Source organism: Nansenia antarctica (genome assembly GCF_963989245.1).
Source record: "Nansenia antarctica genome assembly, chromosome: 20".
NCBI classification, from domain to species: domain Eukaryota; kingdom Metazoa; phylum Chordata; class Actinopteri; order Argentiniformes; family Microstomatidae; genus Nansenia; species Nansenia antarctica.
Window position 1 is genome coordinate 11,887,002 of NC_137693.1, and position 27,172 is coordinate 11,914,173.

General features: G+C 45.6%; 1 pseudogene across 1 annotated transcript; it reads left to right on the forward strand.

Moving 5' to 3' along the window:
- Window positions 1-12,927: 12,927 nt before the first annotated feature.
- On the forward strand, window positions 12,928-25,569 carry LOC308174736 (myosin heavy chain, fast skeletal muscle-like; annotated as a pseudogene). Its single transcript has 32 exons — window positions 12,928-13,134; window positions 13,444-13,587; window positions 13,751-13,907; window positions 14,027-14,054; window positions 14,231-14,348; window positions 14,550-14,642; window positions 14,717-14,780; window positions 14,868-14,966; window positions 15,237-15,340; window positions 15,629-15,767; window positions 16,168-16,286; window positions 16,658-16,807; window positions 16,906-17,076; window positions 17,672-17,975; window positions 18,482-18,546; window positions 18,662-18,749; window positions 18,885-19,002; window positions 19,137-19,260; window positions 19,807-19,943; window positions 20,218-20,473; window positions 20,620-20,862; window positions 21,204-21,380; window positions 21,682-21,827; window positions 22,061-22,151; window positions 22,465-22,854; window positions 22,970-23,096; window positions 23,383-23,501; window positions 23,633-23,829; window positions 24,231-24,414; window positions 24,601-24,766; window positions 25,003-25,127; window positions 25,377-25,569. The product of its transcript is annotated as a myosin heavy chain, fast skeletal muscle-like (transcript).
- The last annotated feature ends 1,603 nt before the right edge of the window (window positions 25,570-27,172 follow it).

The window sequence follows — 27,172 nt, forward strand, 5'->3', positions numbered from 1 at the left end:
TATTATTATTTGCAGTAGAGAAACTGTACAGGGGGGTAGAGGCGATGGAGAGGTCCCAGGAGGGACAGGTAAGTTGCACCCTGAAGAGATGGGTCTTCATTCTATGGCGGAAGATAGGGAGTAACTCTGCACTCCTGACAGCAGTGGGAAGCTCATTCCTCCAGCGGGGTCTCAGGACAGTGAAAAGCTGTGACCGAGTGGCGTGACTGTAGAGGCAGTGGTGCCACTCGGCCAACAGAGGTGGAAGAGCAAGTGAACGGGCAGGTGTTTGGAGGGTGACCATTGCTTGCAGGGAAGAAGGTGTTGTTCCCTTGGCCTGGTAGGCGAGCACCAGGTCTTGAATCTGATGCAAGCTGCGTCATGTGTTTTTAGCTGTATGTGTTAATTTCCTCCATTTAAAAAACCAAGTCGAAATATTGAGAAAAAAAAAAACTTTTACCTTGTATTTTAGTAAATATTCATCAGTTTAAAATGTCACATGCTGTATGTATCAGCCTAGGTTTCATGGAATTTTGCAGAAGGACCAGATAAGATACCTGCAGAGGCGTTACAGGCCGATGTTGAGACCTCAACCACCATGCTATACCAGCTGATACAACAAATATGGGAGGAAGGAAACAAACAAACCAACAGACTGGAGAGACCGGCTCATTACTATTATACCCAAGAAAGGAGACCTGAGGGATTGCAATAACTACCGAGGTATCATGCTGCTAACAACACCGGACAAAGTGTTCAACCTCATTATCTTGGAGAGACTGAGGAAGGGGGTGGATGAAAAACCAGGCTGGTTTCAGGCATGGAAGGTTGTGCAGTGACAGGGATCATCATCCAGCATTCCATAGAATGGCACACACCTGTCTACCGTGAACTACTATGGAAACTCATGGCACACTATGGAATCCCCCCAAAATACATAAACATCATTAAGAACATCCATCAGGGATGTGCACAAGAAAAGTGTTAAGTGTTCACCGGAGTGAGATAGGGCTGCTTGCTCTCTCCTTTCCTCGTTCTCTTATTCATCAAATGGATCATGAACCAAACAACCCTACTGTATCACTTATCACTATCATGTTTTGCACTATATCACTATTTGCGCTTCTGGTTAGAAGGTAAACTGCATTTTGTTGTCTGGTACTTACTGCAGGGTGGAGTGTACTCCCGACCGCTAGGGGGCGATAGTATTGGTTTATGTGTTTAGTACTCTCTGTTAAGAGGTTAGAGTTAGGAGAAGTGGTGGCGGCCATTGTGGATGCCAGGTGGTCCGAGGATACACGCTGTTTCTCCTCTCTCTTTAGGACGTGTTTGCCTGTTATACGTAAGTCTGTTATTAGTTATATGTATCTTATTATCAGATTGTGGTTAACAGTAATCGTTCATGTTTGTTTATATCTTGTTATGTATGTCTTGTTTTGGTAATTGTATTTACTCATACGCTGTATTCCCACCCACAGGGTGTTGACATCTTTGTCTGAATAAATATTATGAACCGACATTGAGGAGTCTTCTTCATGTCAACACCATGAAGGTGGAATGCCCCTTCCCCGGCTGCGACTTCGAGACCAGAGACGTGTCCGAAGCACTCGCCATCGTCTTGCTGACAAACCATGGACATTTCCATCGAGGTGCGGCGGTTCAGACCCCAGCTCCCCGAGGCCCGAGGATGGAGCGGCCTAGGGTTGACACCGGCATCTCAACGGAGGAGTGGAACGTGTTCGTCCGGCGGTGGGAGGTCTTCCGGGCGGGGTCGGGCATTGGAGCGGCCCAGGCCCCGTTCCAGCTGTTTCAGTGCGCGGGGATCGAACTTGGAGACAGCCTGTTGAAAGCGGACCCGGACGTCGCCTCTGGGGCTCTAGAGGAACTACTTGCTGCTATGCGCTTGCTGGCCGTTGTCCCGGTCGCCACATGCGTCCTGCGCACAGAGCTGCTTCAGCTGCGCCAGGAACGCGATGAGACATTCCGCGCCTTTACTGCCAGAGTGCGTGGGAAGGCGGAGACGTGCTCTTACGTGGCTGTCTGCGAGTGTGGCAAGAGTGTGAGCTACACTGATCACATCATCCGCGATGTCCTTGTTAATGGGATCTACGACCCGGACATACGCCGCGAGGCGTTAGGGACGCCTGACATTCTTCTGAAGCCCGTTAATGATGTGGTCGCGCTCGTCGAGGGCAAGGAGATGGCTCGTAACGCCCTTCCATCATCCGCCCTGTCGGCTGTCTCCTCATTCCAGCGCTTGAGGAAGGACCCACAGCCAAGCCCACAGCGGAGCCCCTCCTTGGCCCCGAGTCCAGCTGATGTGGCAAAACGAGCCGTGTGCCCAGGGTGTCAGAACACGTTCCATGTCTTTACAGAGGGGTCCCGCGGATGGAACATCAGGCCTCACCAGCTCTGTGTCGACTGCTTCAAGGCCCGTCGACGCAAGCGGCGGCTGCCACCATTTGACGGTCAGCAGGCTACCATGGGATCCGAGGTGTGGCTGCGGACGCCGTCTAACGGTCAGCAGGCCGCCCTGGAGTCGGAGCCAATCTCCCAGCTCTCGGTCATTCAGTCTGAGGCGCGCCCAGATCGACACTACGGGAACCATCGTCGGCGCCGCACAACGGCACCTCTCAGACTCGAGCACCATATCTTCTCCAAGGGCGAATGGAGGCGGGCCAGGCTGAGGGAACACCCCCGGGCACTGATCTCCGTCTCGATTGACAATCCGGTGGGTCAGGGGGGCGGCGCCGGCTGTCGGCCCTCGGGGAACATGGTGGAGGTGTCCGCCATCGCAGACACAGGTGCGCAGTCGGACATTTGGTCGTTAGAGGAGTACCTGTCCTGCGGATTCTCGCGTGACGACCTGCGCCCTGTTAGCCTCAGCCTCTCGGCTGCAAATCGCTCCCCCATAGCCATTGATGGCGCATTCTTTGCTACACTCTCGGCGGTCTCCAACGGCGGCGAGGTGTCGTCCTGCCGCTCAATGGTGTATGTGAGCAGCTCGGTCCGGGGAATGTACCTCTCCTATGAGTCGCTGCTCAACCTCAGCCTCCTGCCTAAGGACTTCCCAACAGGTGGTGCGGGGCGACCCAGGGACACGCACGATCCTGCCCCCCCTTCTTCGCCGGGTCGGCCCTTGTCTGTGAATGCATTGAGGTCCGCCAACGGCGGCTGCGACGGCCCGAGCGACCCCCATGACGCCGGGTGCTCGTGTCCACAGCGTGCAGTCCCTCCGTCACGCCCCGCGGCGCTGCCATTCCCTTGCGAGCCTGAGAACAATAGCCGGATGAAGGGGTGGTTGATTGAGAGGTATGCCTCATCTACATTTAACACGTGCCCCCATCGGGCATTGCCGTGCATGGAGGGGCCGCCCGTCGAGATGCATGTGGACCCTGCTGCCGCGCCGAAAGCGTGCCACACCGCAGCCGGTGTGCCTCTCCACTGGCAGCAGAAGGTCCACGACGACCTTCTCCGGGACGAGGCCCTTGGTGTCATCGAGCGTGTGCCGTACGGCGAACCGGTTACATGGTGCCACCGGATGGTGGTTACCCGGAAGCACGACGGGTCCCCCCGCAGGACCGTGGACCTTTCCCCTCTCAATAAGTTCTGCCAGCGTGAGACGTTCGCCACTGAGTCCCCATTCCACCTCGCACGTCGTGTCCCGAAGGGCACCTGGAAGACAGTCACGGACGCTTGGAATGGTTATCACAGTGTGCCACTGCGCGAGTCTGACCGTCATCTGACAACGTTCATCACTCCCTTTGGCCGGTGGCGTTACACCAGGGCACCACAGGGTTTCCTCTCGTCGGGTGATGGCTACAACCGCCGTTTTGACGCTATCCTCTCAGACTTTGAACGCAAGGAACGGTGTGTGGATGACACGGTCCACTACGACACCGACTTGGAGCAGCACTGGTGGAGGACCATCGATTTCCTGACACGTGTCGGGCGGTCAGGGGTCGTGTTGAACCCGGGCAAGTTTCAGTTTGCGCAGAGGAGCGTGGACTTCGCTGGCTTCAGGGTGTCGGACGCTACCATCGAGCCACTTCCCAAATACCTGGACGCCATCCGGGACTTCCCCAGCCCGGTCTCCACGACAGATATCAGAAGCTGGTTTGGCCTTGTAAATCAGGTGACTAACTACGCCCAGTTGCGCGATACTATGGCTCCTTTCAAGCCCTTCCTCAGCCCACGCTGCAAGTTCGCATGGTCAACCGAGCTGGAGGAGGCCTTCCAGGCGTCTAAGCATGCCATAATTGGGGCCATTCGCGAAGGTGTAGAGATCTATGACATGCAGAAGCGCACCTGCCTCCGCCCCGACTGGTCCAGGCGAGGCATTGGCTACTTCCTTCTCCAACAGCATTGCAGCTGTGCCTCGGGCGTGCCGGACTGCTGCCCGGGAGGTTGGAGAATCACACTCGCTGGGTCTCGCTTCCTGTCCTCCGCGGAGCAGCGTTATGCGGCTATCGAAGGGGAGGCCCTGGCCGTGGCCTGGGGTCTGGAGCAGGCACGATACTTCACGCAGGGATGCGACGATCTCGTCGTGGTCACCGACCACAAGCCCCTGGTGAAGATCTTCGGGGACCGCACACTCGACGAGATCACAAACTCACGCTTGTTCAGGCTCAAACAGCGTACCCTCCCATGGCGTTTCGAGATTGTTTACCTCCCTGGCGTGAGCAACCATGCCGCTGACGCTGCCTCAAGGCACCCTTCCCCCTCGGGCTCGGCTAGCGGCCTCTCCCTGGAACCGCCAGGCGTGCCTGACACTGTCGAGTTGGCACTCATGGCTTCCATCTGCGTCGATGCTCAGGAGCTCGGCGCCGTCTCCTGGCCCCTCCTCGCGCAAGAGACAGCGGCTGACGCATGCCTCGGCCGCCTGCTGGACATGATTGAGCACGGGGACGGAGTGGACGCGCATGACCCTGCCGTGGTGAGTTTGTCGCCGGTCTGTGACTCCATCTATGCGCAGGACGGGGTCTTGCTGTATCAGGATCGCGTCGTGATTCCCCTATCCCTCCGCGGGAGAGTCCTTCGACACCTTCATGCTGCCCACCAGGGGGTTTCGGCGATGGAGCAGCACGCCCGGGCCATAGTCTACTGGCCTGGGATGTCTGGGGATATCCGCACTGTCAGGACCGGGTGCGCGGACTGCAACCGCAATGCTCCATCACAGGCAGCTACGCCCCCTCTGTCATCTCCGCCACCGTCCACCCCGTTCGAGGCAGTGTTTGCTGACTTCTTTGATTACGGGGGCCGCCACTACCTGGTCGTCGGGGATCGGCTCTCAGGCTGGGTGGAGGTCCTGGGCGCTGCGGCCGGGACTGATGCTGGAGGCGCAGCTGGCCTTGTTCGCCACCTCCGCTCATTCTTCCGGACCTTTGGGGTGCCTGAGGAGCTTTCAAGCGATGGCGGCCCGGAATTTATGGCAAGCCACACTCAGGACTTCTTCCGCCTATGGCAGATCAGGCATCGTGTGTCCTCCGTCAGTTTCCCACAGTCTAACGGGAGAGCGGAGGTCGCTGTTAAGACTGCGAAGCGGCTTCTGATGTCCAACAGTGGCCCGGCGGGCAGTCTCGACCAGGATCGCTTCTTGCGCGCGATGATACAGTTGCGTAACACACCCGACCCAGACTGCAACCTCTCACCAGCACAGATCATTTTCGGTCACCCCCTTCGAGGCTCGCTCTCATTCGTTAACAGGCTGGAGAAGTTTTCGAACCCGCATATCCGTCCTCTCTGGCGTCAGGCATGGGCTGTGAAGGAGGATGCCCTTCGTACGCGGATGTCCCGTACCACCGAGTCTCTGGGGGTTCATTCAAGACCACTTCGCCCTCTGGCACTCGGTGGGAGGGTGTTCATCCAGAATCAGCAGGGCCCGAGCCCCAATAAGTGGGACAGGTCTGGGGTGGTGGTGGAGTCGCTTGGCCACGATCAGTATCGGGTGAGAGTTGATGGCTCAGGACGCCTGACGTTGCGCAACCGGCGGTTCCTCCGTGGCTACACGCCAGTCGCCCCATGTACCCAGCGGCTGCCGTCGCCGCCTCCCCTGCCTCCTCCCTCCCTGGACTCTCTGCCCCTAGCTACCCCCTCTGGTCCAGTGGTGCCCCAGGGTGACGCCCGGCTGGGGACGGATGGGCCCCGTGTTGCTGTTCTGGGCCCCTCTCTGCTAGGGCCTTCAGGCGGGGCGTCGTCTCTCCCCGCGCCCCTAGTTCCCGCTGGTGTGGCTCCCGCTACACCTCTTCCTGCGCCGTCGCCACTGCGGCCCGCCCGGCCGGCCCGTGCTAGGAGGCCACCTAAGCGATATGAAGCTGAGTCTGGCCAATGGATTTGAGCCCGTGGACCCACGTGGATTCGTGGCTCCCCGGTCTGGGGGGGATGCAGGGTGGAGTGTACTCCCGACCGCTAGGGGGCGATAGTATTGGTTTATGTGTTTAGTACTCTCTGTTAAGAGGTTAGAGTTAGGAGAAGTGGTGGCGGCCATTGTGGATGCCAGGTGGTCCGAGGATACACGCTGTTTCTCCTCTCTCTTTAGGACGTGTTTGCCTGTTATACGTAAGTCTGTTATTAGTTATATGTATCTTATTATCAGATTGTGGTTAACAGTAATCGTTCATGTTTGTTTATATCTTGTTATGTATGTCTTGTTTTGGTAATTGTATTTACTCATACGCTGTATTCCCACCCACAGGGTGTTGACATCTTTGTCTGAATAAATATTATGAACCGACATTGAGGAGTCTTCTTCACTTACCTACTCTGCAATGTCAATAAAGTTGAATCTAATCTAATCTATTCTAATCTAACGTATTTGTCCTCTCCTACACTTTGTCTCTGTTCCATCCCCTGTGGTGGCAGTTAATCTGAAAAAGCTACAATTATCGTTGATAAAAAAAGGAGACACTATTTGCCTCAGGGCTGAACCCTAAATGGCCATTTTCCCTGATTCACAGGTCAAATGGAAGCAGATCTGCTTTGATACTCATCTCTATGAGGGTCACGTGGATAGATGTATTCCTGACACCTCAGTTTCTGAACATGGCCATGTTCAGCCCTCCATACACTCAGATGAAAACAAACTGTACTGCACTGCAGAGTGGGAAAGAGCAGGTGTAGGGCAGCACATTATTCATATTAGTTGGCCCTGGTATGTGGCTTGGAAAATAAGATCTAAATTAACCTCTCCAAGGGATTTGTTTGGTGGAGCCCTGCCACTGCATTTGACATTTCACCCTCCCAAATTAGATTCAGTACAGTGGATTAAGGTTACAAAAAATGCTGACAAGGCCTCTTTAACAAACTGATGCTGTTAAGGATAACTTGGCTTTTAAAGCACACTTAAAAAGCACCCATAAAAATATCTAGAGTCTAATGTAAAAATACTTAATGACAGTTTAATGTGTTAACTCGTGTCACAGCCTACGACATCTACCATATAATTCTAGCATGCAGTTAAGGGTGTTGAGGTGTTTTGGTAATGAATATTACAAATACATTCATAATAAAAGCTCACAACAATCTGATCTCTGATTGATTTAAACCATGGCCTACTGTAGCATGGTAGCCTTAGCCTAGACTACACACAGCACTGAAATAGCTACCATCTCTCATTCTGATTGAGTCGTTTGTCCACTATGCAGGAGACTAGCTAGTTTACAGCAGCTCTCTGGCAGGATGACTTAATTCCATAGTTTATTATTATTATTATTATTATTATTATTATTATTGTGTATACAGACTTGTCAACATTAGGTAGCACAAACAAGCAACCAGTCGGACACACCTATACATTAACTTAAAAAAATACAATCATTTTAGGCAAACACAGTGCTTCTCTCCTCAAATCAACCATTGAAGAGGATTGATAGCTATTAATTTCCATGAATCCTACCTTTAACACTCTCTACTGCAAAAGCATCAATCTATTACCATTGCATATTTTTAAATACACAGATAGCATGTTTTGGATTGTTAATATGGCCCTGACTAATCCCTGGAGTGGAAACATTAAACATTACAAAAGTTCAAGCCTTCCAGTAACTAACTGAACTGAGCTGTGACACAAGCTACTGATGAGTTGATAACATCACAATTTCACTGGTTACATGGCGATATGGCTATGTGCTTCTTTTCAAAGCACCTTGTTTACTTGTTTTAACCTCAGTGGCTGTTTTGGATGTATTTCTCATGTAGTTTACAAGTAGCTAGCGAACGAAAGTTGTGTGGACACATGTGGAGAAAATCCTAGCTTTTCTGTGTGTTACAAGATCAACATGGTATTGGCAGATATTATTATTATTATTATAATATAGGGCAGATGCGTCTTGAGTCTAGTCTTGAATGTGTTGAGAGTATCCGAGCATCGAATGGCTGTTGGAAGGGAGTTCCACAGCTTGGGTGCAGCAACAGAAAAGGCACAGTGGCCAAGTGTGCAACGCCTAGGGTGGGGTATGATGAGGAGATCAGCATCGGAGGATCGGAGACCACGTGCAGGTGTGTAGGGTTGGAGTAGGTCAGTGAGGTAGGCAGGGACCAGGTCATGGAGTGTCTCAAAGGTGAGGAGGAGATTCTGTGTTTTATGGGGAGCCAGTGAAGTTGTTGTAGGGTAAGGGTGATGTTCTCCCAGGGTTTAGTACAGGTGAGGATCCTGGCAGCTAGTTTTGGACATATTGTAGCCGTTAATGAGCGATGATATATTTCAGATAAAGGTCACCAGACAGCAATACTATTTCAGTTTTCAAACTTTGGTGATGAGCATTTAATCTGCCTTGGTTGAAATGTGAATAAAGTTTGTTATAAATCAGTTTTAGCTGGAATGACCATTTAAGGGAAAACCTTTCCACACTAATTCTGTAACAGACGTAAGGTAGTGACTGAAGAAGAAAAACAAGTATTGCATAATTCAGCAGCGTTACCCTTACACACAATTTCCAGCAGCTTCAAGTTGCACCGACTTAAGACTTAAGCACTTTGTCAGCATGTATTTCATCATCAGTCATTAAACAGCCAGATAAAGTATGTCCACCATGCAACACACATAGCTTAAGACATTATGGGCCAACTACAAACATCACCCCTGATATTGTTTGTAGTTAAAAACTGTTTGAGTTCTTCATTTACAAGGGATTCCAGAACGTTAACCAGGGCAGACAAATTGGAGATGGGCCTATAAGACTGTCAGGTCACCCACATTACCCACAGTTACCAGTTTCAAGCTGCACTGACTTAAAGCTTTAGCACTTTGTCAACTTGTATTTAATCATCAGCCATTAAACAGCCATGTAAAGTATGACCAATATATAACAAACATAGTGGAGGCTTCAGATATTATGGACCAGCTATGAATAGAATCCACCGTGGAGGGAAGGGATGGCTGGAGTCCATCACTCCTGTCTAACCAGGGCTGGACACACGCTCTAACCAGCTCCAGGCCGATAACCTCAGGGCTGATCCCTAAATGGCCATTCACTGGTGCACAGCTCAAATGGCAGCAGATCTGGTTTGATACTCAACTTTATATGCGATAGTCAGATAGCAATCCAAAATGGAGCCCTGCCACTGCTTGGGACATATCACATCCCAAATTAGATTTTAACTGCGGGGGGACTTTAATGGTTTATCATGTTACAAAATGCTGATGTGGGCCAAATGCCCTTGACCATAGTGCCGTTTAAAACTATGAAGAATACTTAATAAGCAATCCCCAAAGATCCTACTGCCAAAATAACTCAAATATACTCAACAACAGTTGGTAAACTAATATATTTCATTCCAGTGCAGTGCCTGGTGTGGGGAGTAGCTGCCTAATTGGAATACACCCTCAGAGATATTATGTTAATAGCAGATTTCCCATTTGAATGTCTGCAAGGTGCAAATGTTATCTACATACAAACAAGCCAAGTGGATTTTCTCTGAGCCCTAGTTACAGTGGATGAAATAGATTAGATTCTGAATAGATTGAAGAATGAGGTTGTGCAAAATAGCTGGCTGCTAGACAATCATTCAAATTGTTTAGTACACATTTGATGGGAGATACTGAAACCCTTGCAGGGCTAAGCTGGCCAATGTAGAAACCCAGGTTAGCACACCACATCCCTCAATAGAGGGGTCTCTCCAGCTGTTCCCTTCTGGGCCTCTGGAGCCTCATTTATAACCACTGCACACTGAATGGACCCCAACACGTGTGTGCTTAGCTCCACGCAAACCTCTGTCCATGTGTACATTTGTGAGAGGGGCTACACCGCTACAGAAATGAAATAGTTTCCTCTTTTTCCTGTTTATTTCCTCTGTGTATTTCTCTACCACTGTTTTTGCCGGGTGAATAAAGGAAAGTGTTTAAAATGAGACGATACCAGCCACTTGGCCTTCCATATACCCCAGATATAAAAGCTCTGGTACAGTCCAGGAACTACTCCCTTTTATAGAAGAGTTCTGAAAGCTCCATGGCACCTGCAGCAACAATGGAGATCACAGATTGCTGACCTAACTAAACACTCTACCACGCAGGTGGGAGTTTTTGGAGTTACAAAAAGCTTTAAAAAGTATATTAGACATCAGATAGCATTTTTATCAGAGCTCATAATTTGGAGGTTTCTGAACACTGTAAAGTTGCATTGATATAAATATATTGAAAGGTGTAGGAGCAGCAGTGGAACAAACATTTAATATTAAGGTTTTCATCGATATCCATGTTAACATTTGCACTTTAAAAAGAAGTCTAACAATTATTAAAAACCAAAAGTTATTTAACTTCAATAAGACCTCTCTACACGTTGTAAAGTTGGATTCGTATTTATAGCTTCAAAATTGAAGGAGAAGTAGCAGTGGAAACATTGAGAATAATGATATGTATGCAAGAAAAGCAACAATTTATTAAAGGGACATTCTTTAAAATATATATATATATATTATTGCTCTGTCTGCTGACCTTTATCTGAAAATACAAGGACCTGTCCTGAGTCTGAATGGCTTGGATTTATTTCACAGAGAAGGAGCTTTCATCACATCGTTGTTGATTAGCATCTGCCAATAACGGTTGGTTATCCAGTTTTCTTATTCCTTCCATGACTGCTACAAAAAAGCCAGGATTGTGTGAACAACTGAAATCAGAGCAGTTGGAGTTGTCTGGACGTGGCTGAGATGAATATCACATTGGAAAATCAGAAAAGGGCATAGGGATACAGCTATGTCTCTCATCCAATCCATCTCCTCTAGCAGTGTGGTCCATAATTAACTTCTGCTTCGGTAGCACTCTGGAACCAGATATAAGGAGTCTGAGACCACAACATCCACAGGCAGATTCAACCACTGTGGTAAGACCCTCTACCTCCTTACATGATTTTACTTGTCTATGAGCTGGGTTATCTGATGCATTGTGAGAGTTGTGCTAGATGTTTCTACATTTCACTTGATTCGCTTTATTGCAAGTCCTGCATTCAATTTGACAATAAAGTGCTATTGTTTTTAAATTGTGATGGATAATTCAAAATATGTTTTACTTTGCGTATTTTGAAAGCAAGTGGGCATGTTTATACCAATTGGAGATTTAAGGTGCAATCCTAAAACCTTTCTGGTCAAATTACCTTCACATTACGCTACAAGGTGCAAACCACTAGTTATACTCAAAAACAGGATGGTCAGGTTATAGTTACAGCAAAAAAATAATAATCTAAAAACAGTTTACAGTGTGTTACCGCATGTACCAGTTTGTCATATAGAGATTACAGTGTGGGCCTTTTTGAGTATGGGCCGCTCAGCGGATGCCTAGTCGAGCGACCGTTAAAACCGTGAAATAAAGACTGAACAGAATGGATGAGTACATTGCATACTCTGCATGAGGCCATGTGCAGCTTTCTTTCCAAACATTAACACATACCATTGGAATAGAGGCACAACTGTGGCTTTGTAAACCGGTCGGGAGGTTGTGTGCAACATTCCAAATATTAACACATATCTAATATATCTCAATAGAGGGACACAGTATGGGATTACTTCGCCTTATGTAATACAAAGACTTTGGAAAAAATATAGGCTATAGGAAGAGTTTGAATAACGGTATCAATTAGCAATTTTCATAAAAACTGTCCTTTCAAAAGTATCATAAAAGGGTTTTTATGTTATTTAAATAGTCTGCATACAAAGTGATTGAAATAGATTATATCAAACCACATGGGATGCACTGTTCTCTAGCCTCGTTTATCTGTTTGGAAGACACACCAATTGGATGGAAGAATTAATTTGAACACAAACCAATAACTGTTCATCAATTTGGTCATGTGCATTTTTGTTTCATATGAGAAAATGACATATCAGGAGCGTTGATATTCCTAACGTCCACAGGTACTTTTGGAGGAGGGGAATCATAGTAATAATGAGCCTAATTAATCAAATGTGAGCCTAACACATTGTGTGTAACTCGTTATCAATGTTACACATTTCCAAATGGGTTATTACAGCTTCAGCACATTTTGCGGGAATCGTTATTGAGCTTGAAATGTACAGTTTCAGTTTTGAATAATACAATAGGGCCTATACAATTCATTCAGGAAAATGTTTGTAAATGAGGTCTACTGAACATCAACAACGATCAAAAACGGTCCAAAACGGTGGTTATGAAATAACGCTCAAATAATGCCTGAGACTCCATACTTATTAAAGAAAAAATGCTTCAGTGTCCCAATAATTATTGAACTCTGTATTCACCCCTTATATAATTCTTGTTTAATTCCTCTTTCAGCTGACTGTCGTTGTAGGACGTTGGGTTACCAGAAAGATACAATTTCATCTGGGTGGGGAAAAGAAGGTGAGACATGGTTTGAGTATTCACATTATTAGAATACATTCTGTTAAATATACTGCCTCTAACTCTGTTGACTGGGGAGGGGTTAGTAGTACAGACTCAAACATGTTTGTTTTTTATTCTTTCTTTCCTAGTGAGCCGCCACCATGAGTACGGATGCGGAGATGGCCATTTATGGCTCAGCTGCCATATACCTTCGTAAGCCAGAGAGGGAGAGGATCGAAGCTCAGAGCAAACCCTTTGATGCTAAGAACTCCTGCTATGTGACTGACAAGAAGGAACTGTACCTCAAGGGTCTAGTTGTTGCCAGGGATGGGGCAAAAATATCTGTGAAAATTCTGGACACTCAGGAGGTAAGACTATTACCAAACTGCAGCTTCCATAAGCAGGATAAACCTTTCAACACAAATAGTTTAAACAAATAAAATAGAATCTTTTAGGGATAGGAATTTTAATTTTTTACTTAATTTCCCCTTTAATAATCAAGTAAATTGGAGCATAGCACAACACTGGTATTGAAATACAAACACATCGATTTCATGGATTATGCTTGTAACAACAATGACAAACAAATTAAATGATAAATATTCTATTTGTTTATCAGTAAAAAGTTATCCATATAGTGTTGATTTGAGTATTATCTAAATATCTCACTGTTTCAGACTAAAGAATTCAAAGAAGAAGACATCTTGCAAATAAATCCCCCAAAGTATGACAAGATTGAGGACATGGCCATGATGACCTACCTGAATGAAGCCTCTGTGCTGTATAACCTCAAAGAGCGTTACGCAGCATGGATGATCTACGTAAGAGACACATACACATCAGTGAACACCAGAAACCTTGCACGCATGGGCAAATGCATAAAACAAAATCATACAGTACAACAGTGTATTCAAACATACCTAAACTTCCACATTCCAGCTAATCTGATTTGGCTAATTCCCATATTTGATCCACTTTATCCAGACCTACTCTGGGCTCTTCTGCGCCACGGTGAACCCCTACAAGTGGCTCCCCGTGTACGACCAGTCATGTGTGAACGCCTACAGAGGGAAGAAGCGTATGGAGGCTCCACCCCATATCTTCTCTGTCTCTGACAACGCCTTTCAGTTCATGATGGTTGGTAAGTAGACTCATGGATGGATGGATAGTTAGATGTGTGACTTTATGATGATGCCTTGAATGCAATAATGTACCAAAATCCAATGAATGGGTATGAACAATATGTTTCGTTGCTTGCAGATAGAGAGAATCAGTCCGTCCTGATTACGTAAGTTGTTCACTAACATCTGACTTTTCAAAAAGTGATTTTTAAAAAGTGAAATTCTTTGTATCAATGATTTGTGATTAACTGAGTGAGAATATTTGAGAATATTAACTTGGTTATGAAACAAAAGTTGAAGCAATGGCTAACCCTAAACCCCTCTTTCTATATCTATAAACCAGTGGAGAATCCGGTGCAGGAAAGACTGTCAACACCAAGCGTGTCATCCAGTACTTTGCCACCATTGCTGTGGCTGGCCCGAAGAAGGAGGGAGCAGTAGTTGGGAGCGGTAAAATAAAGGTATGTTTTGCTTGTGTGTCACAATTTAGAGTAAATTGAGGTGAATTATTGAAAACATCACATTTCAGTCAAAGATTTTTCATGAGGTCTGTACCTCACTACAGCCACCTTATCAGTTAAACGGAACAGATGTTGTTGAAAGAAAAATGAAATAAGAGAGATTTTCAGTTACTAACGCTTTAGCAACTTTGTCTCATTCAGGGGTCTCTTGAGGATCAGATCATTGCAGCTAACCCCCTGCTGGAGGCTTACGGTAATGCCAAGACTGTGAGGAATGACAACTCATCTCGCTTTGTAAGTATGAGGGAAACCCTTTGGCAGTTGTCGTTTTTTGATGACTGATTTCTAACTGCCTTGCACTACTGTAGGGTAAATTCATCAGGATTCACTTCGCTACGACCGGCAAACTGGCTAGTGCTGACATTGAGACCTGTAAGTTAGTATTAGTCTTTTCTCCATACTTATTCTACAAAACGTTTTGCAATACTTTACATTTGCCTCTCCTGTGCTCACTATCAGATCTGCTGGAGAAGTCCAGGGTGGCTTTCCAGCTTCCTGATGAGAGGGGTTACCACATCTTCTACCAGATGATGACCAACCACAAACCTGAGATAGTTGGTACGCCAAAGCAGAGATCTGGGAAAACTAGCTCCCTGCTGTGAAAGTGAATACCCATACAGTAGCTGCTGCACTAAGTAGAGTCAGAGATGGTATAAGAATTAGCCTTTGATTGAGTTGTTGAAATATGCCTGGCAGGGGGAATTGGTAAAACAATCCACTGATTATTGAGCACATCTGTCATTGAGTAAATTATGTATTGAGTACAAGTGGTCCATATATCTACATGCATTTAATTTAACAGACAACTTCATTCTCTGTTCTCCACAGAAATGTGCCTCATCACCACCAACCCCTACGATTTCCCCATGATCAGCCAGGGGCAGATCACTGTGGCCAGCATCGACGACACGGTAGAGCTGGACGCCACAGATGTGAGTCACGCAAAGGGTTTCTCTTTGTATCAATGATTTGTTTTGTACAACACTGGAGTACCCAGTGTTAATGACTCCTCTTATAGGGGTGCATACGGCATCCACAAGAGTGTCCTGTGTAACATTGTTAAAATCCTATTCTGCTGCTAGTCTACTAGAGGAATAGAGAAGGCTGACATTTCCATCCATTGTGCTAGATTTAGAGCGTACAGAGCCGTACTCAGAGTGAGTTTGTCTTCAATTCCTCACTGTTTTCTTCCCATCTAATATTAAATCCCTCTCTTTCAGGACGCCATTGACATCCTGGGCTTCGTCGGTGATGAGAAAGCATACATCTACAAACTGACAGGTGCTGTCATGCAACATGGCAACATGCATTTCAAGCAGAAGCAGCGTGAGGAGCAGGCCGAGCCAGACGGCACAGAGGGTGAGTTCCACCTCTGGTCCCAAACATGGAGAAAAAAAAATACATTTAGAAGTTGTTCCTCATGAAACATCAGAATAGCTCACTCAGGCCAGAGAGAATATTTAGACTATATTTAAATGTAAACTGATTTGAAATAGTACAACATACATGCAGAAGCATTTGAGTGTGCAGGCCCACTTTTGTAAGTGACCCACTTAGCACAAAAAATGGGCCAAACATTGTATACATACATACACGCAGTGTGTGTGTGTGTGTGTGTGTGTGTGTATGTATATATATCTATCTCTCTGGTATTCTGTTAATGCCAGGCTGATTGAGCGACTGAGTATCTGTGTCATTAGGCACAAACAATCTTGTATGGCACTGTCCTTGAGTCTGTTGTTTCTCCTTCTCTTTCCAGTGGCTGATAAAATATCGTACCTCCTGGGCCTGAACTCAGCTGACTTGCTTAAAGCTTTGTGCTACCCCAGAGTGAAGGTCGGCAATGAGTATGTGACCAAGGGACAGACAGTGCCTCAGGTAAGGCATACATTTTTCTTCTCTCTCAATAAAACATTTGGTTTTATAGTGCTTGCATGTAAGTGCAATCCTGTGGTTCAACAATGATGACAAATCATTAAAACACAAATACCCAAATCAATCAATCAATCAGTCAGTCAACACCAATATCAATCTCACAGAAACAACACAGAAAAATAAAGACAAACAAACAGCACCCCTCCCTCTCCCCCAAGTATATGCAGTCACAACACTTATCGTTTCTCTGATTCAGTGCCCTATTCCTTTAACCCTAAAAATCCCTCTAATGTCCATATCACCCTCCACCTGCATCACCTAAACTACACATGGTCATGATCTGATGTATTAACTCAAAGTATAACTTTTTACAGGTGAATAATTCTGTGATGGCTCTGGCTAAGTCCATCTATGAGAGGATGTTCTTGTGGATGGTCATCCGTATCAACGAACAGTTGGACACCAAGCAGGCAAGGCAGTACTACATAGGGGTGCTCGACATTGCCGGTTTTGAGATCTTTGATGTGAGTATACTGTCAGGACGAGAAAATAACTTGAAATTATTAAAGATTACAGCCATGTATGACGACAAGATGCCTTTATTTTGAAATTCAATCACCAGTACAACAGCATGGAGCAGCTGTGTATTAACTTCACCAATGAGAAACTGCAACAGTTCTTCAACCACACCATGTTCGTCCTGGAGCAAGAGGAGTACAAGAAGGAGGGAATCGTCTGGGCGTTCATTGACTTCGGCATGGACTTGGCTGCCTGCATTGAGCTTATTGAGAAGGTAAGCAGCCTGTGAGGGTAATACTAATTATCAGTGTCAAAAGCAAACTTAATAGAGGTAGGTGTTTTGAGACTACTGTAAGATGTCCTCATTGTGGTACAACGCATCTTGGTGTTAGTAAATCAACATGTTATTTTTTTTTTGATTGACATGCAACCAACTGGTCAGTCAATTGTTGGAATTTGGTATTGTTTGCTCTAGGCACAGGATCAGCCATAGTCGGTGCCCCCGCTTAATAGCCCTCCACGACATCCATGAAGTATCTGCCTCCATGCAGAACAAATGTAACAAATGTAACAAAAGGAACGGTTCACTACAGAGCAACGGTGGCATGGAATTCATTGCCAAGCTTTTCAGTTTCAAATAATAACAAAAGTTGCTTTAACAAAACATTAAAGATGTATCTGTTTACATATGGGATACCCTGAAAACAATTAAGTGTTTCTCACTGGTGAATTGAGCTATCTAATGGTGGATCTAAACAAACAAACAAACAAACAAACAAACAAACATGTCATCATATAACGGTGACTGTTGAAGTAAAGAACATGCAAATATGAACATACTAATTTAATTCACAACTATTTTTGCACAGCCATTGGGCATCTTCTCCATCCTTGAAGAGGAGTGCATGTTCCCCAAGGCTTCAGACACAACCTTCAAGGACAAGCTGAACAACACCCATCTGGGCAAAACCAAGGCGTTTGAGAAGCCCAAGCCTGCCAAGGGCAAGGCTGAGGCCCACTTCTCCCTGGTGCACTACGCTGGCACTGTGGACTACAACATCACTGGCTGGCTGGACAAGAACAAGGACCCCCTGAATGACTCTGTGGTGCAGCTCTACCAGAAGTCCTCAGTCAAACTGCTACCTGTCCTTTATCCTCAACCTCCACCTGAAGGTAACATTTGCATGATGTATAAAGCATTATAACAAAGCATTAGTGTGATAATTAGCGTTAAGCCAGCAGACACTACATGATTTCAGCCACGCATTTGCCCAAAAATAAATGGACATGTCTTATGCTGTAAACGTGGGTCATCTGCAGTGAACCTTGAACTGCACACTGTGAGTTGGTCAACGACGTGAAGAGAAGACGCAATCACGTCCAATTTAAATTCGAACATGTTTAAACCCGAAATCCGAAATGTTTGGGGGCTCCTTTCTACTCGTGCAGTGAGGGGTGCTACAGAGCGATATAAGAAAGTCAACCAATGGGAATCCAGGATGCTGTAAACAATGGCAACACACAAGTGCAGTTTGGGATCAAAAGTTAAAGATTGGCTACAATATAATTGTGTTAACTATTATGTGAAGAGCGCCATTTCTACTTCAATGAACAAACATTGAAGGGAGTCTTTTAGAGATTTCTATCATTTTCTAACACTTTTTTACTCTTTGAAAAAGATACCACAAAGAAAGGAGGCAAGAAGAAGGGAGGTTCCATGCAGACTGTGTCCTCCCAGTTCAGGGTGAGATTTTGATAGTCCGGCCTAACACGGTGTCTACTGAAATGACTATGTTTTGAAAAAGTATAAATTAAGTCTGAGCTATTGTGAGAGCTCTATGGTTTGTAACCCCACACAGGAGAACTTGCAGAAGCTGATGACCAACTTGAGGAGCACCCACCCTCACTTTGTGCGCTGCCTGATCCCCAACGAGTCAAAGACTCCAGGTACAACACAGAGAGATTACAGACTAAGCCCATGATTAAAGTACTTATCATTACTATCCTTGAGTCTATAAAATATACATTGCATGCAATTGTACAGGTTTATTTAGGGGATAAGATGCATTTTGTGTTTTCCAGGTCTGATGGAGAACTTCCTGGTTATCCATCAGCTGAGGTGTAACGGTGTTCTGGAAGGTATCAGGATCTGCAGAAAGGGCTTCCCCAGCAGAATCCTCTATGCTGACTTCAAGCAGAGGTAGAGTACACACACAAACACACACACATACACACACACACACACACACACACACACACACACACACAGTGCCCTTTCTTGAAAAATAGGCAACAGCTTTGAGACTAACATATTTAACAATTCTCCCCATACAGGTACAAAGTACTGAATGCCGCTGTCATCCCTGAGGGTCAGTTCATGGACAACAAGAAGGCTTCTGAGAAGCTGCTTGGGTCGATTGATGTTCCACAGGACGAGTACAAGTTTGGACACACCAAGGTCAGTTTTCAAATTCACCCAAGGAAATGGTACCACATAACAGGACAAAAACATTAAAAGAGATGCTACGGGATGTAGTAGTAGTAGTGTCCCAAAGGTAGCAGGCACGCTAGCCGAACATGAAGGTGAAAATATTGCTGGTACAAAATATTACTACTGAATTATTACGTGACTGAATGAGGTAAAGCAGTGATAGATTTGTACAAACTAAACATAGACAATTTATGTCCAAAATAAGAGGTTTAAAAAATACAGAAAACTGTCGCCGCGGAGACCCGCAAAGCATCTCTTTAATGTAAACAAATCTCGCTCATCTCTTAATTTCTCTTTCATTAAGAGGAGAAAAATATTGCCCACACATTTACAAAGTTGTAAGAACGCAGGCTTTAGACAGCTTTAATTCCTTTTTGAGTGCTTTGTGTTTGAGTGGTATGTCTATAGCTAATCTGTTCCATACCATTAGCGATCTGTTCTTCAAAATCTCATTTTCAATTATATGAATGTCAATAGCTCCTCCATTTGACATGTGTGTTTATCTGTGCTAAGGTGTTCTTCAAAGCTGGTCTGCTGGGTGTCTTGGAAGAGATGCGAGATGAGAAGCTGGCAACTTTGGTAACCATGACTCAAGCTCTCTGCCGCGCATACCTGATGAGGAGGGAGTTTGTAAAGATGATGGAGAGGAGGTATGGGATGGAAGATAATCTCTCTAGCACTATGTATTAACCACCTATATGTGATGCATTATGAATGCACTTACAGGAAATGATATAATCATATCATAATGTAGCCTGAGTTACTTTGCCTTGTACAGTACCAGTCAAAGGTTTGGACACACTTTCCAATAATGGGAAAGTCTGTCCAAACTTTTAACTGGTACTGTAACTTTGTTATCATTGAGCTGTTCAAAAGCATAAAACTTACTACACCACAATTGCCTTCCTCCTTGGCGTCAACCAGAGAGTCCGTCTACACCATCCAGTACAACATCCGCTCATTCATGAATGTCAAACATTGGCCATGGATGAAGGTCTACTACAAGATCAAGCCCCTGCTGCAGAGCGCTGAGACAGAGAAAGAGCTGGCCAGCATGAAGGACGACTTTGAGAAGTGCAAAGTTGCCCTGACTAAGGCAGAGGCCCGTAAGAAGGAGCTGGAGGAGAAGATGGTATCCCTCTTGCAGGAGAAGAATGACCTTGCCCTCCAAGTTGCAAATGTGAGTGAGCGACACACACACACACACACATACATTTTTCATAGATTTGTATTGATTTGCTGTGTGCCCTTGGACGAGAATCAGTTTATAGTTGCACACACATTGAGTTCTGAAGCCTTTTTCTTTTTCATCCCTTCTGAAAACAGGAAGGAGATTTTCTGAACGATGCTGAGGAGAGGTGTGAGGGGCTCATCAAGAGCAAGATCCAGCTGGAGGCCAAACTCAAAGAGACGACCGAGAGGCTGGAAGATGAGGAGGAGATCAATGCTGAGTTGACAGCAAAGAAGAGGAAGCTGGAGGATGAGTGTTCTGAGTTGAAGAAAGACATTGATGACCTGGAGCTAACTCTGGCCAAAGTGGAGAAGGAGAAACACGCCACTGAAAACAAGGTCTCATAACACATACAAACTACAATCTGATCAAACTGTCAATGTCAAACAATCAATGAACCCAACCATAGCAAAAACAATAACTAAATCCAAGTGATGAAACGAGAAGACATGAAATAGGAGTTCAGAGCAGAGTTCAGCAGCAAAGTACCCCCCTCATTCATAGCATATTCTGGACTCTTCATTCTATATTTGATATAAATTCATTGTATACACTGCTGTGTAGAGCATCACTTTTAGTATATGGTAACATTTGCAAGTTACATTAAATGCAATTTAAACTGCATTTCCCCAAGTGAGATGAAGTGATAAAAGACTGTCTATGTTGTGGCTGTTTTCAGGTTAAAAACCTGACTGAGGAAATGGCGTCTCAGGATGAGGCTGTTGCAAAGCTCACCAAGGAGAAGAAAGCCCTCCAAGAGGCCCACCAGCAGACACTGGACGACCTGCAGGCAGAGGAGGACAAAGTCAACACTCTGACCAAGGCTAAGACCAAGCTGGAACAGCAAGTGGACGATGTGAGTGGGCAATGCAAATAAATGTGCTAGTGTCAACCAAGATTGTAATAGAAGAGAAAAACGTACTGTTTTACATACGTTAAAACACACAAGAACATGCAACAGTCAATAAGGTGGGAATTATTAGATGGCTGTTATATTATGAAAGCCAAGGTTAGTCATTTACTTCAAGCAATCATCAGGAACCTGCACCCTGGCTTATACTCTCAAAGGCATTACTTTATTAATCTAGTTTACTTTCATCAATAACATTGTTGTTCGTTATTTAGATTTTGATGACAAATATGTGTTTATCTTCTAGCTTGAGGGTTCTCTGGAGCAAGAGAAGAAGCTCCGTATGGACCTAGAGAGAACTAAGAGAAAGATGGAGGGAGATTTGAAACTGGCCCAGGAGTCCATAATGGACCTGGAGAACGACAAGCAGCAGTCTGATGAGAAGATCAAAAAGTAAACGCAAACAAATGACTAAAAAGTTGTATTAGATCATTTGTACACTCATTTTGCTTTACATCGTTGCAGTAGTCAGAATCATCATTCTGTTGAAACAAAACAAAAACAACTTTTTATTGAATTCGTAAATAGACAAATCGGAAAAGATGTCTTTATATATCAAAGTGAACGGTATGATAGCCTTTCCATTTACACTATCAAACTGCAATCAATGTGTTTGTGTTCTTTAGGAAGGACTTCGAGACCTCCCAGCTTCTCAGCAAGATTGAGGATGAACAGTCTCTGGGTGCTCAGAATCAGAAGAAGATCAAGGAACTCCAGGTACAGAACAGGACCGTCTGATGGCTCAGTTGGCTGTATAGTGTCTAACGACACTACAGTTAACATTGCCAGGATCACGATAGGAAACAGTGATCAATTCATCCTCCTATTAGCACTGTCTTGGTTTGCAATGGTTCACCTGATTTAAGCATGAACACTTAAACACCATACAGTACATTCTGTATATTAACTGGAAGTTGCTTTTGATAAACACATCTTAATAATAAGATAATCATTTGTTAACAATTATTTTGTGAGCTCCATTGTTTTGATTGTGACAACTCAACTCTCTGTATGTGTCTCCCTATTGTAGGCCCGTATTGAGGAGCTGGAAGAGGAGATCGAGGCTGAGCGTGCTGCCAGGGCTAAGGTGGAGAAGCAGAGGGCCGATCTTTCCAGGGAACTTGAGGAGATCAGTGAGAGGCTGGAGGAGGCAGGAGGTGCTACCGCTTCTCAGATAGAGATGAACAAGAAGCGTGAGGCCGAGTTTCAGAAACTGAGACGCGACCTAGAGGAGTCCACCCTGCAGCACGAGGCCACAGCCTCCGCTCTGAGGAAGAAGCAGGCAGACAGCGTGGCAGAGCTCGGAGAGCAGATCGACAACCTGCAGCGCGTCAAGCAGAAGCTGGAGAAGGAGAAGAGCGAATACAAGATGGAGATTGATGACCTCTCCAGCAACATGGAGGCCGTCGCCAAGTCTAAGGTCAGTAGCAATGTTTGGATGGAGCAGCATGTGGGGGTCAATTCAAATAAAAGTGGAAAAAAGAAAAGCTTGGCACAAGATAATCATGTAATAATGGGTTATGTTTCACAACCAGGGCAATCTGGAGAAGATGTGCCGTACTGTTGAGGATCAGCTAAGCGAGATCAAGACTAAGAATGATGAGAATGTGCGCCAGCTCAATGACATAAGCGGACAGAGGGCCAGACTCCTGACTGAGAACGGTACCAATGATACTCCACATCCTGTAGAAGTGTCAGTAGTAGTATGTAGTATCAGCTTACCCACCCCGAATCCTACCCATGAACATTACTTAACAAACTGATCATGAATCAAACTTGACACAAATTAGAATAGCATTGGCAAGATAACATTTTGTCTATTACAACAGCATATACAGAAAATGTATATATCCTATAAACTCAGAAATATAACTGACCTTACTCCAACAACAACAATGAACATTAACCACCATTAGACCCCATTAACAAGATGCTCTGTTCCCCACAGGTGAGTTTGGTCGCCAGCTTGAGGAGAAGGAGGCCCTTGTGTCCCAGCTGACCAGAGGCAAACAGGCCTTCACCCAGCAGATTGAGGAGCTGAAGAGACATGTTGAGGAAGAGGTCAAGGTAAGGAACTCAAAATAGAAACCAACGAACAAATAGTTTGAATGACAGTCTCTACTCCCTTCCACCTCTTTCTTTCTCTCTACTACCTTCCACCTCTATTTGTCCCTCACCTCTTCTATTTCTCTCTCTAGGCTAAGAGCGCACTGGCCCACGGTGTCCAGTCTGCCCGCCATGACTGTGACCTCCTGAGGGAGCAGTTTGAGGAGGAGCAGGAGGCCAAGGCAGAGCTGCAACGCGGCATGTCCAAGGCCAACAGTGAGGTGGCTCAGTGGAGGACCAAGTACGAGACTGATGCCGTCCAGCGCACTGAGGAGCTGGAGGAAGCGAAGTGAGTTACACACAACACCCTTATTCACCAGGGTTGGGGGATATGTCATTTCTATTCTGTTCATGCTGGAGATGAGTTGACACATTTTAATCATCTAATCTAATCCTAAATAGAAATGTAGTTATTTCCCAGATATATATATTTCAAGGAAGCCAAGTGAGTAACACAACAGCAAAAACGGTCTATCCTGCTTTTTGATGCAGGTTGACAAAGAAAGGAAACCAGAAGTAGAAATGTAGAAGCTCCTGAGCAGGGCTTCTTAAAGTTAAATTATCATCAGAACGCTACATCTGAGTTACTGTATACTGTTTTTCCCATCACCTGTAAGAGCCAGATGTGCAGACATTCTCTGACACAGTCCCTCAGAGGTGATGCTTTATAATCCCTCATCTGTCTAACAGGAAGAAGCTGGCCCAGCGTCTGCAGGAGGCAGAGGAGACAATCGAGGCGACCAACTCAAAGTGTGCCTCTCTGGAGAAGACCAAGCTGAGGCTGCAGGGAGAGGTGGAGGACCTCATGGTTGACGTGGAGAGAGCCAATGCTCTTGCTGCCAACCTCGACAAGAAGCAGAGGAACTTTGACAAGGTGTGCAATAACTAAATACATCAAATCAAATATTGTTTTATTCATTCTAGCACCATATCGACCTCTTTAAATTGACCAATAGAGTGTATTGTTAAATAATATTTCTTATTACAAAAGCCACATCAATTAGCTAACAGACAGGTAAAAGAAGAAAGCAAAATATTAAAATCACATGTATTTCCCTAGGTCTTGGCAGAGTGGAAGCAGAAGTTTGAGGAGGGCCAGGCAGAGCTGGAAGGAACTCAGAAGGAGGCTCGTTCTATGAGCACAGAGCTCTTCAAAATGAAGAACTCCTATGAGGAGGCTTTGGATCAGCTGGAGACTCTGAAGAGAGAGAACAAGAACCTGCAACGTGAGTCAAACACCAGCAGTTTTATTTGGCTTATGACACTCATGTCTTATTTCATCATGCTACGTATTTTTCAGAACAATGTTCAAATTGTCTAAAACCTTTTCAGACCCTAAGCTTTGCCGGACAGAACAAACATTTAAATGTATTCTAGTCATAATTCAATATGAACTTCAGTGTGTTCCAATGATCAAAGAAAATCTCCCTGTTCTGAATGACTTCTGTATTTCTGTTTGCAGAGGAGATCTCTGACTTGACTGAGCAGATCGGTGAGACTGGCAAGAGCATCCATGAGCTGGAGAAGGCCAAGAAGACTGTGGAGACAGAGAAGTCTGAGATCCAGACTGCGCTTGAGGAGGCTGAGGTAGAAACTAATGCAGTTTAATCCTGTTCCTTGGCAACATATACTCATACTTTCATTTAAGCTTTGCTGTCCAGGTTAATCTCATTGAGATAAAATATATATTTTTAGACCTTGCCCTCCTATCCTAAATAACCACATTTCCATTGCATACAGTAGCAGGCCCCTTTCCAAGACAAGCCATAGTTAATGAGTGCCAGTCCACTACTCTCCCCCACAATCAACGTCTGACAAATATTTTGTTTTGTACAGGGTACACTGGAGCACGAGGAGTCCAAGATTCTGCGTGTGCAGCTGGAGCTAAACCAGATCAAGGGTGAGGTGGACAGGAAGCTGGCGGAGAAGGATGAGGAGATGGAGCAGATCAAGAGGAACAGCCAAAGGATTGTTGATTCCATGCAGGGCACCTTGGACTCAGAGGTGAGGAGCAGGAACGACGCCCTGAGGGTAAAGAAGAAGATGGAGGGAGACCTGAACGAGATGGAGGTCCAGCTGAGCCACGCCAACAGGCAGGCGGCTGAGTCCCAGAAGCAGCTGAGGAACGTCCAGGGACAGCTCAAGGTAAGGGGCTGGGAAATCAGTCAGTCAATGTCAACATTACCCCTAACCATGAATTTCAGATCAGATATTACAACCCAATATTAACTATTAGGAAAAAAATATATAATAATCTCAGCCTGTATCAGGGGAAACTTGTTCTGGTGAACAAAAGTGAAAATGAAGAGAGGGTTTTGTCTATTTGTCAATAAAATAGAACACAGGAATAAAGTAGACAGGTGTATAAAAGAATAGAAGGGTAATCAGTTAACAGAAAGAATGCATCCTGTACCGATCCAATCGGCCTTCAACAACAAGTTTTAATACGCTACTATGTCTTTGTGAATCCCAGGATGCCCAATTGCACCTTGATGATGCTGTTCGCGCCGCAGAAGATTTGAAGGAGCAGGCAGCCATGGTGGAGCGCAGGAACGGTCTGATGGTGGCTGAGATTGAGGAGCTTAGGGTTGCTCTGGAGCAGACAGAGAGAGGCCGCAAAGTGGCTGAGGGGGAGCTGGTGGATGCCAGCGAGCGTTTGGGACTGCTTACCTCCCAGGTATAGGTGATTTCTATGCAGTCTCATCTTACCCACTGTATGACTTTTGTATGCTTTCTTGAAATACAGTTCAAACTAATCACTGGGTTTCCTCATACAGAACACTAGCCTTCTGAACTCTAAGAAGAAGCTGGAGACTGACCTGGTTCAAGTGCAGGGAGAGGTGGACGACACTGTGCAGGAGGCCAGAAACGCAGAGGAGAAGGCAAAGAAGGCCATCACTGATGTAAGTCCCCATATTCAAAACAAAACAATAAACGTTATTTGTCTCGAGTAGAGGTCTTTACAGATGAATCTGAACCCAAAAACTTGAGACCACGATAAATGACAGATTTACCGGACCTTAAACAGTTCTGATCATGACAGCATTGCATATACAGTTGTCACCATCAATCCCAACTAATCAAATCCTGCACTAACCTCCCTGGTTGGAGTCGGAAATCCACGGGACCATGTATTTTGACCCGTAAGGACCTCTATGCCATGGTCCAGTTGTAGCTGGGCTGAGCACAGGATCTGTGACACATTGTGGATTAATTAAATGCTTCCACACCCTACCATTTCAGGCGGCCATGATGGCAGAGGAGCTAAAGAAGGAGCAGGACACCAGCTCTCACCTGGAGAGGATGAAGAAGAACCTTGAGGTCACAATCAAGGACCTGCAGCACCGTCTGGATGAGGCTGAGAACCTGGCAATGAAGGGTGGCAAGAAACAGCTCCAGAAACTGGAGTCCAGGGTAACTTTGCAGAACTTGATTTATTCAATAAACCTTTGTTCACACAGTAGAATCAACCTCTACTTCTTTCCAATAACTCACCACTGATTTCACCACCTTAAACACACAGCTGTGTTCCCTCCATACAGGTGCGTGAGCTTGAGACTGAATTGGACGGTGAGCAGAAAAGGGGTGGAGACGCAATCAAGGGTGTCCGCAAGTACGAGCGCAGAGTCAAG